The sequence below is a fragment of the Carcharodon carcharias genome, chromosome 8, assembly GCF_017639515.1.
Source record: "Carcharodon carcharias isolate sCarCar2 chromosome 8, sCarCar2.pri, whole genome shotgun sequence".
NCBI classification, from domain to species: Eukaryota; Metazoa; Chordata; class Chondrichthyes; order Lamniformes; family Lamnidae; genus Carcharodon; species Carcharodon carcharias.
This window is the reverse complement of record NC_054474.1, coordinates 135,822,727-135,844,636: the sequence shown is the minus strand read 5'-3', so window position 1 is coordinate 135,844,636 and position 21,910 is coordinate 135,822,727. Positions and strand designations below refer to the sequence as shown.

At 43.1% G+C, this 21,910-nt stretch overlaps 1 protein-coding gene across 3 annotated transcripts in view; it reads right to left on the bottom strand.

The window, feature by feature from the left end:
• LOC121280872 (astrotactin-2-like) overlaps positions 1-21,910 on the bottom strand; it is a 1,734,361-nt gene that overhangs the window by 872,355 nt on the left and 840,096 nt on the right. The gene's annotated exons all lie outside the window — the stretch shown is intronic.

The following is a 21,910-nucleotide window of genomic DNA, read 5'->3' as shown; positions in this document are numbered from 1 at the left end:
CCATTAACCACTACTTGCTATTTCTTGCCATTCAGCCAATTTTGTATTCATGTTGCTACTTTCCCTTTTATCCCATAAGCTATAACTTAGCTCACAAGTCTGTCATGCGGTACTGTACCAAATGCCTTTTGGAAGGCCATGTATACCACATTAAACCAGCATAGGGAAACAGTGCTGGATGTACAGGAATGTTTGAATTTTTGCCATTGCCTCATTCAATTAGAATCAACAGTAGTATCAGTCATTTGTGAAATCTGCTCAAATTAGGGGTCAATAATTTAATTGCATCAACTCGGTGACTTCAGCTTTGCATATTTGTAAAGTACAGTGTAGCATGTTTGAATTGTTTCTTTTTATATACTTGTAAATGGAGCACCACAGCAGGAACTGACAGTGCTTGTTTTGGGAGAGTTAAATAATTAAGAAAAGGTTAATTAAATTCTCTGTTAAAGCACAGGATAAGTGATTGATTAATGAACCCAGTTTCTCTTTCTCCTGCACTACATTTTTCAGCTTCTTTTCCTCTGTGCTGCGGTTTTGTCTTAAAGACAGATCATTTACTACCTTTGCACATTCATTTCACACATCCACAACAAGGGGACTGACTCTGGTAGAAAATATGAATTTCAACTTTCTAACAGCTCCAATATTCACACTCAAGAAGAACACTGCGTTGGATTTTCAGCAAAGCATGTTAAATGCAAAAATTAAGGGTAACAATTCAGCAGCCTCACCATGAAAATATTGGGGAATTATGTATGAAATCATTGCAAAACGAAACATCAAGCTTTTCAGAGCAGAGGTGTTAGGGCCCTATTTTGTACTGGCTGCTTAATTTGAGTTAAAAAAAAAAGGTAATGAGGCAGAAAGTGCTCATGGACAATTCTTCCTTGTTCTGTGTTGACCTGAGAGTTATACTTAGCCAAAAGTAACTTAAGAAATTTTGCAAAAAGTTAAAATCAAAAGCAGCTTTTGGTTTCCTAAGGTGTTGTTGAAGGCCAAAACTCTCACAAAATTAGAGAGTGAAATAGGATGGAAATAATGAAATAATCAGGTCAGACTTGGTGCTCAGCAGCTGAATCACATGCTTCCACCATCTACAATGATCACTTTACCAAGGGACATAAAAGATATGAATGAACAGAAAGTTTTCAAAGTGTCAATGCCGCACTGACAGGCACTGAAGTGAATGCTCCACAGTTAGAAACAAAGGGCCCAGATTTCCTTGTGGTTTGCTCTCCCAGTGTAACTAAGATTCTACAACACAGAATCACAGCCAGCCCATTTCCAGAGACTGTTTCCTAAATGCTGGAGTTGGGATGGACTAGAAGTACAAGTTTAAGGAACCTTTAGAAAAAAAACTGATTCGGCCTCAACTAGAGTATTGTATCCAATTCTGGGCACTGCACTTTAGGAAAGATCTGAATGCTTTAGAAAGGGTGCAGAAAAGATTTACAAGAATGGTTCAAGGACTGACAGACTTCAGTTACAAGAATAGATTGGAGAAGTTGTGGTTGTTCTCCTTAAAGTAAAGGAGAGGTGTCCAAAATCACGAGGGCCCTGGATAGAGTAGATATGAAGAAACTATTCCCATTGGCAGAAGAGTTGGAAACTGTTGGATGTAGATTTAAGATAGCAGGCAAAAAGAACAAGGGGCAAAATGAAGAAAAACATTTCTACGTAGCAAATGTTTAGGATTTAGAATGCATTGCCTGAGCGTATGGTGGAGGTAGATTCAAATGTGGCTTTCCAAAGGGAATTGGATAAGCACGGGAAAGAGAAAAAAACATTGTTGGGCTGCATGGAAAAGGTGTGAGGTGGGATCAGCAAGGTTGCTCTTTCAGAGAGCTGGCATCAACATAATAAGATGAATGGCCCCCTTCTGTGTTGTAACCATTCTATGATTCTACAATTCCATTGATCCATCTATGGTACCTCCCAAACCTCTTTCACAGGTAGTCAGAAAATGTGACAGAACCCACTGGAAAATGGCAGACAGGAAAACACAGTGCAGTATTGCAGTGGAAACACATTCTGTCCCATTTTCTGGTCCCCTGTGGATCTGATCCACCTCAGGCTCTGCTTAAAATCCTCAACCAGGGTCTTGGATCAAGCAATTTGCTTACCCTTGTTATTTGGTTCAAACTTTTTCTCACTATTTACCATGCTGCAACAGGACAACCACTGTCAAATGATGCCTCAATCACCATGCAGAACAACTTGTATATTCTGATGATATCCATATTTCTAACAGACAATTTTAATGAATCCTCAAATTGTTTTCTCCCCCATTAGCCTATGAGGCCTCATTTTATCAAATAAATCTTTCTCAGGGGACAAAAATATACAGTAGTCTAATCATGAAAGAGAAGTTTTAAAATGTTCCACAGGTCTGTTTTAAAGCTGGGAGAAGTGAGAAGAGAACATTGTGCTAAAATTCCCAGAATGAGGAAAAATCATTATTCTTTGTTTTAAATTAAGTTTAGATCAAGTTTCAATCTCTGACAGGTGACCACCTAACATATCTCTTGTGTTTCAAGTGGTGTTGCCACTTAAGTAAAAGTTATATTAAAGGATTGAAACACAGAAGAGGCAATTTATCAACCATATGTTTTTGACAAACTTAGTGGTTCCATCAACATGGAAGGTCATTTAGGTAAATTTAGATTTTCTCACATTTTCCCAACTACTAAACACCAGAATTGTAAGCTCTGTATTTGGTTATCAAATTTCTCTTACCAGTTTCCTCAGTTATTGATTGAGGTGTCTTGTAAGATCATTACTAAAGGCATATTGTGAATGACTTCTTTTGTCACTACTCTGAACAAAGTTGCACGGTACAATTGTGTTTTATTAATGGGCCATTAATTAGAACATTTCACCCCTTTTCAAATAATGATGAAATCTTCTACCCAGTGTCCATATGGTGCCACCTAATTGAACAAACACTTTTTGTGGTCATAGTGTAAGTATTCCAATCTACCAGTCCAGAGAGTATTCAGTTTGACATGTCATGCTCTCTTGGTACGACAGATACGCTGACCTGCTCATTTATCCAAAACGAAGTACTTCTTATGCTTTTCCATCTGTAACAAGCAAGATAATTAGTTTTGCACTCCCACTAGTTGCTGGAAACATAAGTACTTGTGCAGCCTTTATTTGTCTCCAGAAAATTACACCTTGAGCAGTACACAGTGCTTATTTGGCACTGTAAAAAAGGCCGCCACAGAAATCAAGGGCTAGGGGGCTCTACAGAAGCTGTAGGGTGCTGAAATTTGCAGAACCAAGGACATTACTGACTCGTCCAATGATAATAGGCTATATTAATCCATGGCTAAGAGTTGTACGTTCATTGCTTTTTAAAAAATGTTTTTCTCCACTATAAAGCAACAATGACAAGCATAATAATGTCTCCATACACATCATGTGTTTTTTTTTTACCTTACAGGAAACACATAGGCCCAAGGGGGGGGAAGCCATTCCTGCAGCACTATTGCACTTACCTCATTGTGCTGCATAGTCCACATAACAGCTTGAATTTATATATAGCTCCTTTAATGTAATAAACTGTTGCAAGGTGCTTCTCAGGAGCATTAACAAAAAACATTATGAAACATTAGGACAGGGGACCAAATGCTTGGTCAGAGGTAGGTTTTAAGAAGTGTCTGAAAGGAGGAGAGAGCAGTGGGGAGGCAGAGAGATTTAGGGAGCACATTCCAAAGCTTATGACCTAGGAAGCTGAAAGGATGATGGTAGAGTACTTAAAATCAGGAATACTCAAGAGGCCAGAATTGGACGAGTGCAGAGAGCCCAGAGGACTGTAGGGCTGCCGGAGGCTACAGAGATAGGAAGCATCAAGATCAAAGAGGGATTTCAAAACAAAGATGAAAATTTCGAAACTGTGGTGTTGCCAGACTGGGAGCCGGTGTGGGTCAATGAGCAGAGTGGTAATGGGTGACTTAGTGCCCGTGAGGTGCAGCAGCTGCTTGTTGCTCCTTTGTAATTACAGCATAGCCACTGCCTATTTAGCAGGTTCTTGATTCTAACAAAGTCATTTGCGTCACTTCATGAAGCGACAGAGGTTGGTTTAAATATAATTGCTAATTGCACCAGCCAGTTGGCGATTTAATGAAGCAATAGTTCTCAGCTCTGCATAATTGCATTCAGTCTAACAGACCATACATGACATATGCAGGGAGCTTGCATTTGGCAAGCTCCAGCTGAGTACCTTTCAGAAATATTCTTTCCGACGATGTTGCACCATCCAGTCCAAAACAAGATGAAGATTAACACTGAAAAATCTGGTAACAAACCACTGACAACCATCCAGGGGGCATTTAAAGGATTTTCCAACGCTATACAAAGATGTCAGTTGCTAGTTTTAAGATTCAGCAACAGCATGTGTGTAGAAACGAACAGGAACACATGGTTCTCTATTTTCTGACAGTATCTGCTTCTGAGACTGTGATAGGAGAAACAGTCAAAGCATACAGCTGCCTGCAATTAGAATGGAACTGGCTATTTCTGGTACAAATGCAGGACCATCCGATTCTGCAATGACGCAGTGCGTGCAAGTTCTGAAATGACCTCTCTCAAATCTTTTACAACGCCTTCTGATAGGGAAAGACTAGAGGTCATGGTAGGTGGCACATCTGTAGGATTTATGCCATCGTGTGTAGCTCTAAGTTCTCAATGTTACCTCTAATGCCTCAAAGGGAACTCCAACTATATGCAACCTGGGTCAGTATTCATATTTAATTCTTGCAGTTTCTCTGCTACATATTCTTTCTGGATGATTCATCCCATTTACTATGGCTCTAATTTGTCAAAAGTGCTTATTATCAAAGACTAATTAGAATAGTTCATTCAATATATCTGCAATGCCCTGATTGTTTGTATTACTGGCCAGAAATTACTAAAAAAAAAGTAACCGTGAGTGCACTTTCACAGTTTTTTTTTAAATTCAGCAATTTGTGCCATAGAGATATGTCATGTGCTCTGACTCACCACAAATTACAAAATGATTGGCAGTGCTCCACTGTTAACCTCACCAAAAGCAAAAAAAAACCATTTTGCCGAGAACTTCACCATTGCATGTGATGAAATTAGATTTCCACTTTTAATAAGAATTAATTTTGCTCAAGCCATCTCAGGTTTGTATTTCATGTTATTCATGAAGAGACTTACGGTCCTGACTTGACACTAAGGGTGGAATCGTCCCAGATTTGCACTAAGTGCAGTAGCAGCAGGAAAAACCATGTTTTACCGGCAGGCCGCAATGGCCGCTTCTCACACCACATAGTCCCTGTCCAACTGCATTAATTATACATTCCCGGGAAACAAGCTGTTTCGATGACAGGCTGGCTCTCCGCTTCCTCACATTAGGTGCCACATTTAAAGTGCATCCACATACGCACCTCTTAGTGCTTCCAGCCCAGGGCTGTTGCACGGAAGACACGGCCCCAAAAGGCAAAAAGAATGCAGCCCCCTACCCTACCCGCCCCCGTCCCCAGTTTAATGACATGTCCCTCGAGCACCTTTTGGACACAGTGGAGGCCCTCTGTGATGTCCTCTGCCCCCGCTCTGGCCACAGGAGGGGCAGCGAAATCACTAATCCAGCATGGGAGGTGGTGGCAGCAGAGGTCAGCGCCAATGCCCTGCTAAAGAGGACAGTGACACTACAGGATGAATGGTCTCATCCATTCTACTAGGGTAAGTCACTCTTCTCATCACTGTCAACTCTCACAAACCCAGCACACATCCACAGGGATCTCACACATCAAGGGATAACACCACTAACTCTAACACACACCCTCACATCTCATCCATGTCTCCGATCACCATAGAAACATTTCATGCAATGCCATGTGTCCTGCTCACAGCCTCTCCATCTGTTTTCATGCAGGAGAAGCTGGCTCACAACAGCAGGGAGAGGCCCCAGGCCCGGGGGTGGAGTGGCCAACATTAGGCCCCTCAATCACTTTGAGCAGTGTGCCATCACACTGACTGGTGAGGATGTGGACTGTGCCTGAGGCAATGGTGAGATTGATGGTGAACACCCACGTGAGGATCCTGCACCACATCATCCCTCGCCCAATGGAAATGTGAGTGCTTTCTCTCCTGCTTTTGAGTCTGCTGCCATGCACAAATTATCTCTACTTTGGTTCACAGGGAGCTCTGCCAAGCAACTGACATCCTCAGCCAGCGAGTCTCTCAGCTTCATCCATGTCCTCACCTCCAGCCAAGACGACATGTCCTCCTTTAAAGAGCTGGGAATAAGCAGCGTGGAAGACCTGTCACAGCGCTTACCCACACCCCCCACCGGCGCATAAACATACACCTCGGTGGGACCTAGATATAGAGGATGGCAGATGCCATGGAGACCCTGGTCCAGCTCAAAGTGGAGATGTGTGCAAACCTGCACTCCATCGCGGTAGCCATGGGTGAGTTCTTGCAGTGGCAACATGAAAGGGGAATGGGACACCTCGATGTCTCCCGTGGTGCTCCTTCCCCTCAAGGAGTCAGGCCAGGGCACTTGGGCACCCAAAGGGAGGAGAAGCGGCAGTTGGGCACCCTTGGGTCATCCACTCAGGGATCTCAGACGCTGTGTGTTCCTTCTGAGCCCCCTTTGTCTGTGACCTCCTCAACCTCATCCTCTGTCATCACAGAGGGAGCAGCTGGCCAACAGGAGGACAGCCAAAGCAAGCCAGGGCTCCTTGAGGCCTCGGCTCTCCAGAGGACCTAAGCTGAAGGCATCAGAGGCAACAGGGCCAACTATTGCACAGGCTGTCTCCCCTCCTGCTGCAGATATCAAGGCAGAAACTAGCAGACTAAGGCGTCCAAAAGTTAAGAAATTCTGATCACAGTTGGTTGCATGGGTGAACACATTTAGCCACTTTACAATGTGGAAATATATTCTCTTTCACCTAAGAATGTGCAATGTTGTCTTTCAGCTTCATTGACAGGCTTCACAAATCCTCCCACTGCATCCCCCACCCCCTCAACTAGCAGTTCAGCTGGACCACGAGTGATTCTGGAAGGAGAAGTGTGTGTGTGGCAGGGCCTTTCGGAGCCTCGTGCAAGCACTCTCCCATGCACGTGGATCCTTCCTCCATCACACATCTCAACGTCCTGAGCATTTTCAATGCTGCCTGCTGGGGTTCACTTTCAGTTGACCATATGAGCTGACCTGCATCTCCCTCCACCCACTGATCACACTCCCGTATGTACATTCCCTTCCTTTCCCAAAATTCCACCCCCATCCACATTAACCTTCCCGATGTCCTCCTTCCCACACCAGGGTCCATTTCAGCCTTCAAGTCCCCACCAACCACCCTCTACCGATACCAATGAACCCTCACCCTCCCACCTCATTCTGCCCTCGGTCATTCTCACCATTCCCTTGTATCATGCCCACCCTCAGTTCGGTCCCCAGGAGGCAGTCATGGACTCATCAATCCCCTCCCTTGGACGTTCAGCTGGACATTTCCCCCCTCCGGACTCCTTCCCCCTTTGTAATTCCTCCCCACTTGGAACTCCTTCCCCACTTGGAACTCCTAGCCACCCCTATGAACTCCAACCCCCCTTTAGTCCTTCCTCTCTATCCCCAGTCCTTCCTCCTTCCTGATTTCTTTAGACACCTTTACTTCTTCAGCTTCTTCCTCCAGCCTTATTCCTTCCCTCTTCCTTCATCCACCCTTACTTCTCCCCCTCTCTGCATTCCTTCCTCCCCCCTCCCCGGACCACTTCCCCTCTATGCACTCCTGCCCCCCTCCAAACTCCTTCCCTTACACCTTCTCCCCACTGACACCTACATCTCCAGTTACCATCATCTCCCCCATTACCTTCTCCTCCCCCCGTAGTCGCTGCCCCCTCCCAACACCTTCATTCTCCTCCCAATCTCACCCCTGACACATTTGATCCCCCCACCCCCCCACAACCTCATCGCCCCGGCACATTTGTTCCACCCCCACAACCTTACCACCCGACACCCTTGTTCCGTTCCCCCCTGCCGCCCCGCACTCCCTACCTGACGACCACCACCCCCCCCCCACCCCGCCCCCCACCACACCCCACCCCAAACACCCGACACCTCTTCATTTCCGAATAGATCCTAGACATTCCTCTCCCCCACCGCCCCCCCCACCGCACTGGTACATCTTCCTCTTCCAAACACAGCTGGGCCTTCTCTCCACCCCGACCATCATCCCTCAACAGTATCTTTCCACCTTCCGTGGGCTGCTTTGCGGTGGAGCCATGTCCATGAGAATCCACCCAGCATGCCATGGACATTCCCCCACGATCCTGTTGCTGTCGGGCTCCAGCATCTTCTGCTCCTCAGATGTGAGCAAAGCCCTGGCAGTAAGTCTTTAATTCTGCATGTCACACCTGTCAAGACGTGTTCTGCACCAGCATGGTTTCCCACCTATATGGACAGACAATCCAGCACGTGGAGGGCAGGGAGTGGAATGATTCTGGCTGGCTGGCCTTTAATGATACACAGACATATTAAAATGAAGTTCCCAACATCCGATGATGGGAAATGCGGCCTGCCATTGACAGGCAGAACGGACAATTGCAAACTGGTTTCACAATGTTGTGAAACTGATTTTTGGCCTTCTTGCCATATTATCCGCTCACGCTACCGAACACACCTGATGCCAGCGGACACGGAAAATTCCACCCTAAATCTCGGAGGCCCAGAAATGAAACAGTGAAACTGTGGATTATCATTCCTGCAGATAAACTGTTCAAAAGATTTTAAATTTAACTTTTTTTCTTGCATTCCTTTTCTTACACAATCTCAGGACAAGGGTCCGATCATTTTGGACTGAGATGAGGAAAAAAATACTTCACCCAAAGGGTTGGGAATCTTTGGAATTCTCTACCCCAGAGGGTTGTGGATACTCCATCATTGAATACATTTAAGGCTGGGATAGGCAGATTTTTGGTCTCTCAGGGAACAAAGCAATATGGGGTGCGGACAGGAAAATTGAGTTAAATTCCAAGTTCAGCCATGATTGTATTGAATGTCGGAGTAGGCTCGATGGGCCATATGGTCTACTCCTGCTCCTGTTTCTTGTGTTTTATGTTTCTGGCACTTAGTTTTTGATTATTCCACTCTCTTTCTTTTCCTCTCTTTATTTCGCCTTCTGTATCTAATTTGACTTGAATTCAGTCTATATCCTGCTCTCTCATGCATTCTGTTTCTTTCTCATAGAATCATACAATACAGAAGGTCATCTTTGATCCACTGTGCTCGTGTCAGCTCTCTGAAAGAACACTAATCAGCCTCACTCCCCTTCTCTTTCCATGCGCTTCTTTTCCCTTTTTTAAGTAGAGATTCAATTTCCTTTCTTAAGATTCTTTCGAATTTACCCTTAATTTTCAATGGTAAAGGAATTAGGCCATCAGACCCGGCATTCACAATGGCCCAGATACCTCATTATCAGCTTGCATTAATAATACACTCCAAGTTAAAAAATCTAAATTACTAGCCATAAGATGCCCCACTTCAGCAATTTCTGAGCCACTATTACCCTAATTGTCTTTTAATGGATATTTGTCAAATGTCCCCCATGAATTGTTCTTCTGCACTGTTATCAGGGCCCCTCTTCCCTTTTTTCAAAACACAAAAAAGAATCCTGTGCCTTTTTGGGGAAGTTGCCAATGTTAACAATCCCAATCCTCATTTTTTTTTCTCCTTACAATCTTTGGTCCTTTCATTCCCAATGTAATTTCACATCCCAAAACTGGATCTCACTGGGCAATCAGCATGACATATATCAAAGAGAAGTATTATTCTCAGGTAACAGGAGGAGTAGTTAATCCTAGGTAAATTTCCTTCTGAATAAACTTTGCAACACAAGGCTAAGATGTGTGACACCAGCCTTAAAGTTTTCAATCTCACCAACTGTAATAAACGAAAAATGTCAAGTGGTAAGTTGTCACAAAAATTGGAGTGTGTTTTCAGCATGCGTATGAAAAGAGTTGACGTTGACCACTCCACTCCGTTTTTTAAAAATTTGAAACAAATCAGATTACAATGTAAAAATATAAATAAAATGTGGAGACACGTGCTCTGCAGCTGCAACATATTTGCTGTATTGTGAACATTTTTTTTGGGGAGGGAGGAATCAAACACAGCAATGAAGGAGATTGTCCCTAAAAATAAGTTCTTCAATGGGTAGCACAAGGCAGGAAAACACTTTTGAGGTTATTTAATGGGGGCCAAGAGTATGGGAGCTCTGCACACAGTAGACCAAGACAAATAAACTACAGCTAGTTATCACTTCATTGAAGAAGGTGGGATAAAAACAAATGGAACAATGTAAAATAAGTCTCGCAATGTAGTCAAAGTATGAAAAAAAAGTTGCTTTAAGCAGGACTTGCAACTAAAGATTTTTTCATATCACTGTAAGATTCACTGCACGCCATTGCTGGTGTGATATTTGTGAAAAAAACCTCAAATACCCTTAATTTGGATATATTAATCAATTTAGCTGAAAGGTCAGGGACATAACAAGCTGGCTAAATGTCATCAGCTTTTTATTGAATGGACATATAGCAAAAGGCAACAGTTGATAACACACATTAGATTTGACAACCATTGATAAGACTTACAGGGGCCCACAAATCGGGCCCGTGTATGTTAATTCTTGTCAAGAAGCCTTAAGAGTATCAATCACTAATGAGTCTCTTAGACTTGCTATTGATTTAACACTGCAGGCATTAACATGATCTTGATTATTTGCACAGTATTGAGGCAGTCTGAGATCATTAGCATATTCTTTTACCTGACATTAACCATTAAGCTAAGTAACTCTTCACATACGGTTCAGTCAAAGAACTTGCTGGCTTGCAAATTAACACTGTAGAAGTGGGAAACACTAATAGCAACTAGGACACACCGTCAGTGCTTGTCTGATTGCCAACTGAATGCAAACTGACTCCAAGTTAGCATCAAAGCTATTTATTTTAGTGGCCACCACTCTGGATAGCAGAGAGGGGGATGATACCGGATTTCCCAGATGTCTTGTTAATACTGAAGAGCGTGTGTCATCTCATCAGACCAGAATGTGCCATTTACCAGGAAAGCACATTGAATAGTAGAATGTGCAATTTTGCATTTTGATTAGCGGTATTTCCATTAGTACTAAGCTTTCAGTAAGCTCCAATTTCCCCAAGGGCTCTCTCTTAGATGTGTACTATATTTGCAAGTGATGCAGATAGGAAAAATAGTTTTCATGTCAAACCGTCTTGATAAGAGAGATGTTTATACAGGACATTATCTCAAAAAAGTTGAGTGTTCTTCTTAGTTCTTAAAAATAAATGATTCTTCTGGGGAAGCAATTCCTCAGTGCCTCATTTATAACAACACTGAGCTGGAACTTACTGGAGTGGAACATTTTATGCTGTAGGCTTAGTTAATTAGACTATTTCCTGCACTCTTCAGCTCAAAAATTACTTCCACCATAACTTGCTGCAAGTGCAAGAAAAAAAATTACGACAGGAAGTTTAAAAATTCACATTTTTAATATCTCCAATAATAATTCAGTACTTGATGAACTGAGAGGCCACAAGCTAAATTGTTCACTTTTTGCACTAGAGAGGCTATTTGGCAGTCATAAACTTAGCAAGTTTCAACAGGTCACTTATGAGGTGTAACTTTCTATAGGCCATTTAATGGGCAATTAATGTGCAAACCAGCAAGTTTTTAAAACTAATGTGGAAGCTAAGAGAGAGATAGTGTTTGTGTGAAGTAAATGGTGGAGCAGCATAAATTAATGAACAAGTTCTGGAAGATTGTCAAGTCATGCCATACTTCCTCATCCTCTGAATTTGCTAGCCATTTTGTATGTTAATAGTGGTATGTCACTCGTTATTTTTCATCAGTTTCTGGACCATAGTGAACGTGTTTATGAAGAACTGGCACCTGATTTTGCAGCACTACATTACACTGCTGGCCAATATTTATCCCTCAATGAGCCCCACTCTAACAGATTATCCAGTCATTATTGCATCACTGTTTGTGGGACTTTGCGATTCACAAATGAACTGCTGCATTTCCTATGTTCGTGCTTATTAATTCATTAGCTGTAAAACACTTTGAAGTCATGAAATATATGTTCACAATTCATAAATATAAGTACATTCCTCCTTTTGGCACACAGGGAAATGTTTTTCTACACCTCAGTGCAATATAAAACGTCCAATAACGTCTGAAACAATCTCCACACAAGCAATCTCTAATTGGAACCGACCAACAAAATAATTTGTGTTCCTGTATTTGTTTATTTTTAACCAGTTATAACCCAATTTAAGATGGGTTTGTGCTACTGAAGCTGGCTCCTGATCTTGGCCAGCTGTCTGCAACCTGAAAACGTTTGTAACACAATTCACGAAGACTGAAGGCCAGGAAGAAGTAGTAAAAACAGAGCTTCCTGGCTGTTGGCCAAATCCCAGTAAATGGTGATGACAGTGAGCTACCGAAGACCCACACTGTAAGTGACTGCCACTAGCATAGGTCATGATTTTTAAAAAAGCTCACACCCCATTGTGTATATCATCATAACTAATACGATGGTTGTTTGAAATATGAAATTTAATTGTTTACATGTAAGTGGAGGCACTTGTTTGCAATTTATTAACAAATTGAAGCATGGGGGTTAAGAATATTCTAAACGTGCAGTTTTAAGTAAAACTAAATTGACAAGCGCTGACTTCTGGATTTATAACTGATGTTTTTTTTAAAATAAATATGCTGGTGCTAAATATTCAAATTGAAGTAATAAATTTGCGGTCACAGTAATGAGTCGAGTAACTCCATCTTCCTCCTCAACTCTTGTCACCTCATTGCCAGATTGCAATATGCTAGATTATCTCTCATCTGATAGATTACTTTGCAATGGTGCAACAATTGGTGCATCACCAATAATGTTCAGATAGGTGTTTGCAAAAATATCATGCTGAAATGGCTGTTGGAAGATAGCAATCATTTGCCCCTTAAATCAGAGGTGCAATAATCAATTACAGTTTGGTTGTCTCCCTTGAGTCACATGTATCAAAATTACAGTGCGAAAATCAATAAACTGTTAATAACACTGCAAGGGTTTGTAACATGTTGGTAACCACTTGTTCTGCCAGCCCTCTCAACCCTTATTAAAATAGGATCAATAATGGGAATTCAAAGCATTTTTGAAGTCTCATTATTAATCCCTTTATTACCCTGCAGTGATAAATCTTGCATTAAGGTTCTGTCGTATTGGTTCAAATGACTGTGTTCTTGCACGATTGAATTATGATCTCTTTACTTATCACTTAAAACAATGTATGCTGGCTGAGATGTTTCCTTGTAAACTCTGCAGAGAAGCTAAATAAATAAAAGGCATTTTAGCTCTTCTCCCTGCAGTACACCCAAAAAGGAATGTACATAGTTGAGTTTTAACTTGGAGCTCATTGAACTAGGACATCTGCAACCATTTCAGAGAATGATCAGTTCTGAAAAAAATTAAATTGCCTGTTCTTAAAATTATTCTTTATAATTCCTCCCCCTGCTATTTTTGGATTCCTAATTCCACACAGCATGCAGACTAACCTGTGCACACTAACTGTGTAGAAAGGCACTTCCAGGCCTATGGCTTTGACTTAACCATTGGCGGGAACAATAAGCCTTATCTATGGGCAGGAGCTGGCAAGCTTTTCTATAGGTGGAGGGCTTTTATACATGGGAAGCCCCAGACAGCTTTATCCTTAAAACAGCAGCATTCCAAACAGGTGGGAATAGTCAAGAAATAAATTTTTAAAAAGATAAAACCTTTAAACAACCACAGGACATCTCAAAGTGCATTAGAGCAAATTAAATACCCTTGAAATGAACTCACTGCTGTGTTGCAGGATTAGGCTGTTGGCCTCATCAATGACCTGGAACACCAATTGAGATAAAGGAATGACAAATTTGTCTTTGTATAGTGCCTTTTACAGTCTCAGGAGATGGTGGGCACTAAATTTGCACTGTTGGCCGAAGTGCCAGTTTTCCATCACCCACGGACCACTTTTTTGGGGAAAGAAAGGGGGCAGAAGGGCTAGCCATCCACAAGCCGCAGGCAGCCAATTAAGGTGAGTAATGGCCTATTAAATCCAATTTTTTCTATAGGTGGAGGGCTTTTATACATGGGAAGCCCCAGACAGCTTTATCCTTAAAACAGCAGCATTCCAAACAGGTGGGAATAGTCAAGAAATAAATTTTTAAAAAGATAAAACCTTTAAACAACCACAGGACATCTCAAAGTGCATTAGAGCAAATTAAATACCCTTGAAATGAACTCACTGCTGTGTTGCAGGATTAGGCTGTTGGCCTCATCAATGACCTGGAACACCAATTGAGATAAAGGAATGACAAATTTGTCTTTGTATAGTGCCTTTTACAGTCTCAGGAGATGGTGGGCACTAAATTTGCACTGTTGGCCGAAGTGCCAGTTTTCCATCACCCACGGACCACTTTTTTGGGGAAAGAAAGGGGGCAGAAGGGCTAGCCATCCACAAGCAGCAGGCAGCCAATTAAGGTGAGTAATGGCCTATTAAATCCAATTAACAGAGGCCGACTGGAATTTTTCATTCAGCCTGCAGGCCCCCTACCTCGTGTCGGAATCTAGGCCAGCTGCCTCTGCAGACAGCCTCTGGCAGACCAGGGGGCCAGTTCTTCAAGGAGACTTTGAGGCCCTTTCCACCTGCTACAGGGAAGGGTTCCCCCTCCACCTTGGTGGCCAGGCAGCTGTGTCCATTTTTAAAATAAATGTTACCAAGAAGGCAGCTTAAGTTTGAGATGCCATCTCTCTCTCTCTCACCTGCAACAGCAGGCTTGCAGCAATTACTTTGCTAGAGAGCAATAATTGGCCTCCAGCTTTGAGAGCCAAGCCGGCTTTTCTGAATTGGGCTGCATGTCGTCTGGCCATTAATTGACCAATTCAGGGGAAATCGCTGCCAGGCGACTGTTTCCCCACACAGTGCCAGATCCGAACTCCCATTTGAGCCCAAGATTGGGGTCCTGACCCAAAACCCAAAATCCATCCAGCCCCTGATGCCCGGAACAAGAATTAGGAGAGCCAGAAGTAGGTTTTGAAACATCTAATGGTGAAATCAGGAACAAATTCACAGGACAAAATAGTGTAGTGTGGTTGCAGCCAGCAGCTCTCTCTATGGAAAATAGATGTAAAGGAAAGATATCTTTTGAATGCCACTGCAAAGAAAGGAGGTGGGGGTGGTGAGGAGGAGGAGAAGAGGAGGAAAGGCAAAAGAGAAGTGGGGCAGGAGGGATGAGAAGGAGCATTCACTAATCCCTCTATTGTGAAAGATTCCGTGTCTTGTTCCATCACCATAAGTAACCAGTAAATTTTGCCATTTTAGTTGTGGTATTGGTGATCTGGGCTGAGGAAAAGCAGGTTTGAATCACAAAACTAATAAATGATTGCTACTTTATTTAATTCTACTCGGTTCTTGGTGTGCATTTTATGTTCTCATAATATACAGTGCCTGTGTCAACATCTGTCTGACAGCGTGTAACTGTTAAACTGCCACAGCAAGATACTCAAAAAAAGGGAACTCTACATTACATAATAATTTTTTTATGAAACTAAGTAAGTGATCTTAAGTCCTATGTGAACAATGTTAATTGTATTGAAATTGCCTATTGTTCTTACACGCTAGAATGACTGACAGAGAAGAAGCATTTCACATTACAAAAGCTCCGAAAAGTCAAGCATATAAATCCAGGTCATGAAATCAAACTCTCAATAACAAATGAGAGACCTTGACTGCTTGTAGGTGTCCCAGATTAGATATGTGTAAGAATATGGCAGCGATACCTACATTCAATCACTTGCTCCATTACCATTACTCTGCAACATCAGAATCACCTAGGAGGATCAGAAATAAAAATTGCTACAGTATATCAAGAATAAGAGACATGACCATCAATTCACAGTGGAAACTCTACTCCTGGGCAGTTTGTTGTCAAACAGCAAATAGAGAACACTATTCTTTTTAAACATTATAAACATTCATGTACTTTTGTAGCTATTTTCCCATATATACCAATGAAGGAACACTGATTTTGCCTTACAGCTTAAAATACTAGCCCATGTCCAACTGCTTTTTCAATTAAACTATTTGCTCTCATACATCATAGGCTGTTTTTGAGTCGTCAATACTTTTGGGTCTGTGCCAGTTCTTCTGAAACTGTTGGTCATGCTTTGCTCATTGTCTAGGCTGGCTTTTATGGGAGAAATCAATGTTTTAAAAAAGAAAAATAGTACACAATGCAGATTAAGAAGTTGATACTTTTGATTAGTTTCTGGCATTTTTGACACCACCCCTATTGCCACTCCTGAGAAGATGACGGTGGAACTTTTACTTGAACTGCTGGGGCAGAATTTTTCCGTCAGCAAGCAGGGGGCAGGACCTGCACGCCAACGCATAAAATGACTTGGGGTGACGTCGGATGAAATTCCCAACGTCACCCCGCGTCATTTACATTTTCAGGTCGGCAGGTGCGCAGCCGACTCGGCTGTGCGCCCACCGACCTGTTAACTGCCACTTAAGGCCATTAAGAAACCAATTCAGCTTATGAATAGACCTGCCCATCCAACCTTAAGGTTGGCGGGCAGGCCAGGAGCCATGGCGGGCTTCAGAAAAAACATGAAACCTCATCCACTGGTGGCATAAGGCTTCATGAGGGTTTTTAAATTTTAATGAAAGGTTGCAATAAAAGTTATGGACATGTCCTAACTCATGTGACAATGTCACATGAGGGGACATGGCAGGAAAAGTTTTTAAACTCCTTTATTAAAAGTTTCAAAATGGAGCCAATCTCCCTGAGGCAGCACCTCGACTCAGGGAGATCTGTGCACTCTTCCACGCACATGTGCGAAAGAGCACACTCCCGGCTGAGGGAATCCTCCCTTCCTGGCGGATGTCACGCTGGGTGGGCCTTAACTGGCCCGCCCATGTAAAATGGTGGTGCTCCCCCACCAAGAGGCGCCGATCGGAAGCCAGCCCGCTCTCTCCCACCCTTCCCCCACAACAGGGGCAAGCTTTTCCCCTGATGTCCACCGAGTAAGGATGTTCTTCACTAATGTTACGTGGGTTGTTTCAGGTTTCCTTTCCCCCAGGAGTGGCTCTTGGTGCTGATTCCAACAATTCTTTAATGGCATGATGGAAATCAACGAGCCGATTAAATGAAGAATCATATCCTATCATTGTTTACCACAGAGCACTGAAATTGCAGTGTGCTAATCATCGCTTTGCACTCCATTCTTTTCATTTTAGACTACAATGTATTTTGGGGAGCCAAGGAGATGTGAGCCACTGATTCTTTTACGAGACCTTGTATTTAGAAGAGTGACCTTAAGCCCTTCACTTGGTAACAACATCTTTTTGATACCAGTAACCTCACATTAATTGGTGGACGATAGAAGAGGCGTTCTCGAAAAGACAAGAAGCAGTATAAACAATCATCAGTGCCTCTTGCTAACAACCTTCTGGACAGATGCACATCTGTAAAATGAAAGTCATTTAACTTAAAACTCTAAGGACAACAAGCTGCAATTTATTTGAATGGGGAGTTCTTTCACCACCATTCCGTAATTATAATTAATTGTTAAAATTAGATACGATAATCTATTGGAAGGATATCAAAAATAAATTTCTGGGGTGCAGTGGTCTGGCAAAATGCAAACTGAGTGTTGCCAAACAGGTTACAATTGGTAACTTGTTGCCACTGCTGATAACTGAGAGGAGATTCATACACCATTAATTTTCCAAAAATGATTCCTCTTGTTTCTTGTGGTTATGATATATCCAGGCAATTTTCTATAAAAGAGGCAGAAAATGCTTTGGATGGTGAACTGGGTCCAGGTTTTGAAAAAAACAAAAAAACTGCGGATGCTGGAAATCCAAAACAAAAACAGAATTACCTGGAAAAACTCAGCAGGTCTGGCAGCATCGGCGGAGAAGAAAAGAGTTGACGTTTCGAGTCCTCATGACCCTTCGACAGAACTTGAGTTCGAGTCCAGGAAAGAGCTGAAATATAAGCTGGTTTAAGGTGTGTGTGTGGGGGGCGGAGAGATAGAGAGACAGAGAGGTGGAGGGGGTTGGTGTGGTTGTAGCGACAAACAAGCAGTGATAGAAGCAGATCATCAAAAGATGTCAACAACAATAGTACAATAGAACACATAGGTGTTAAAGATAAAGTTGGTGATATTATCTAAACGAATGTGCTAATTAAGAATGGATGGTAGGGCACTCAAGGTATAGCTCTAGTGGGTTTTTTTTTTTATTTTATATAATGGAAATAGGTGGGAAAAGGAAAATCTTTATAATTTATTGGGAAAAAAAAAAAGAGAAGGGGGAAACAGAAAGGGGGTGGGGATGGGGGAGGGGACTCACGACCTAAAGTTGTTGAATTCAATATTCAGTCCGGAAGGCTGTAAAGTCCCTAGTCGGAAGATGAGGTGTTGTTCCTCCAGTTTGCGTTGGGCTTCACTGGAACAATGCAGCAAGCCAAGGACAGACATGTGGGCAAGAGAGCAGGGTGGAGTGTTAAAATGGCAAGCGACAGGGAGGTTTGGGTCATTCTTGCGGACAGACCGCAGGTGTTCTGCAAAGCGGTCGCCCAGTTTACGTTTGGTCTCTCCAATGTAGAGGAGACCACATTGGGAGCAACGAATGCAGTAGACTAAGTTGGGGGAAATGCAAGTGAAATGCTGCTTCACTTGAAAGGAGTGTTTGGGTCCTTGGACGGTGAGGAGAGAGGAAGTGAAGGGGCTTTGCTTCCAATCTCCACCCCTCCATCATTTTCACGTGGTCCATCTCTGACACTTCCCTTCCCTTCCTTGACCTCTCTGTCTCAATCTCTGGTGATAGACTGTCCACCAATATCCATTACAAACCCACCGACACCCACAGCTATCTCGACTACAGCTCCTCACACCCCACTTCCTGTAAGGACTCCATCCCATTCTCTCAGTTCCTTCGCCTCCGTCGCATCTGTTCCGATGATGCTACATTCAAAAACAGTTCCTCTGACATGTCCTCCTTCTTCCTTAACCGAGGTTTTCCACCCACGGTCGTTGACAGGGCCCTCAACCGTGTCCGGCCCATCTCCCGCGCATCCGCCCTCACTCCTTCTCCTCCCTCCCAGAAACATGATAGGGTCCCCCTTGTCCTCACTTATCACCCCACCAGCCTCCGCATTCAAAGGATCATCCTCCGCCATTTCCGCCAACTCCAGCATGATGCCACTACCAAACACATCTTCCCTTCACCCCCCTTATCGGCATTCCGTAGGGATCGCTCCCTCCGGGACACCCTGGTCCACTCCTCCATCACCCCCTACTCCTCAACCCCCTCCTATGGCACAACCCCTTGCCCACGCAAAAGATGCAACACCTGCCCCTTCACTTCCTCTCTCCTCACCGTCCAAGGACCCAAACACTCCTTTCAAGTGAAGCAGCATTTCACTTGCATTTCCCCCAACTTAGTCTACTGCATTCGTTGCTCCCAATGTGGTCTCCTCTACATTGGAGAGACCAAACGTAAACTGGGCGACCGCTTTGCAGAACACCTGCGGTCTGTCCGCAAGAATGACCCAAACCTCCCTGTCGCTTGCCATTTTAACACTCCACCCTGCTCTCTTGCCCACATGTCTGTCCTTGGCTTGCTGCATTGTTCCAGTGAAGCCCAACGCAAACTGGAGGAACAACACCTCATCTTCCGACTAGGGACTTTACAGCCTTCCGGACTGAATATTGAATTCAACAACTTTAGGTCGTGAGTCCCCTCCCCCATCCCCACCCCCTTTCTGTTTCCCCCTTCTCTTTTTTTTTTTCCCAATAAATTATAAAGATTTTCCTTTTCCCACCTATTTCCATTATATAAAATAAAAAAAAAAACCCACTAGAGCTATACCTTGAGTGCCCTACCATCCATTCTTAATTAGCACATTCGTTTAGATAATATCACCAACTTTATCTTTAACACCTATGTGTTCTATTGTACTATTGTTGTTGACATCTTTTGATGATCTGCTTCTATCACTGCTTGTTTGTCGCTACAACCACACCAACCCCCTCCACCTCTCTGTCTCTCTATCTCTCCGCCCCCCACACACACACCTTAAACCAGCTTATATTTCAGCTCTTTCCTGGACTCGAACTCAAGTTCTGTCGAAGGGTCATGAGGACTCGAAACGTCAACTCTTTTCTTCTCCGCCGATGCTGCCAGACCTGCTGAGTTTTTCCAGGTAATTCTGTTTTTGTTCCAGGTTTTGAAGATCAGCTCGGGTTTAGGCAGAGTGACAAAGCTGAATGCTATTGTGTTGAGCTTGAACGGTCAGCTGGAAAACAAAACAAAAACAGAATTACCTGGAAAAACTCAGCAGGTCTGGCAGCATCGGCAGAGAAGAAAAGAGTTGGTATTTCGAGTCCTCATAAAGTTCAGTTGAAGGGTCATAAGGACTCGAAACGTCAACTCTTTTCTTCTCCGCCGATGCTGCCAGACTTGCTGAGTTTTTCCAGGTAATTCTGTTTTTGTTTTGGATTTCCAGCATCCGCAGTTTTTTTGTTTTTAGCTGGAAAACAAAATGGGAGCTGGGGTGGGGGGAAGGGTTTCTAAAGAGACCCAAACTGGTCAGCTCTCCAGTTTCCCCTTTACATAGGAGGAGCCCATTTAGCCCATCACGCCTGCTCCAGCATTCAATATAATCATGGCTGATCATTTAATTAAATGCCTTTTTCTCCACACTATCTCCATATCCCTTTATGTTACTGGTATTTAGAAACCTGTCAATCTCTGCTTTAAACATAGTCAATGACTGTACTTCCATGGTCCTCTTAGGGTTCAGAATTCTAAAGATTCACAACACTCTGAGTAAAAAAAAACTCCTCATCTCAGTCCTAAGTGGCTTCCCCCTTATTTTGAAATGTTTTCCCCTGGTTCTAGACTCCTCAACCAAGGGAAACACCTTACCTGCATCTACCCTGTCTATCTCTTTAAGTATTTTTTAGGTTTCAATGAGATCAGCTCTCATTCTTCAAAATTCGAGAGAGTTCAGGCCTAGTTTCCCCAATCTCTCTTCAAAGGAAAGTCCTGCCATACCAGGCGCAAAACCCTTATTGCATTCCCTCCAAGGCAATAATATCGTTCTTAAACATAAGGGGACCAAAACTGCATACAGCACTCCCAAATGTGGTCTAACCAAAGTTCTATACAATTGAAGCAAGATTTCACTACACCTGTACTCAAATCCTCTTGCAATAAAGACTAACATAACATTAGCTTTCTTAACTGCTTGCTGCAGATTAACTTTCAGTGACTTATTGACGAGGACACCCAGGTCCCTTTGTACATCAGCACTTTCTAATCTCTTACCATTTAAGAACATATGAACAAGAGGCAGAAGTGGGCCATTCATCCCCTCGAGCCTGCCATTTAATAAGATCATGGCTGATCTGATAGTAACCTCAAACCTGCAACCCACCTACCCCCGATAACCTACCACCCCCTTGCTTACCAAGAATCTATCCACCTCTGCCTTAAAAATAATCAAAGACACTGCTTCCACAGCCTTTTCAGGAGAGGGTTCAAAAGATTCATGACACTCAGAAAAAAATTTGCCTCATCTCTATTTTAAGTGGGCCACCCCTTTTTTAAATAGTGACCCCTAGTTCTAGATTCTCCCACAAGAGGAAACATCCTCCCCACATTCACCCCGTCAAGACCCCTCAGGATCTTATATGTTTCAATGAAATCACCTCTTAATCTTCTAAACTCCAGCAGATACAAGCCTAGCCTGTCCAACCCTTCCTCATAAGACAACCAACCCATTCCAGGTATTAGCCTAGTAAACCTTCTC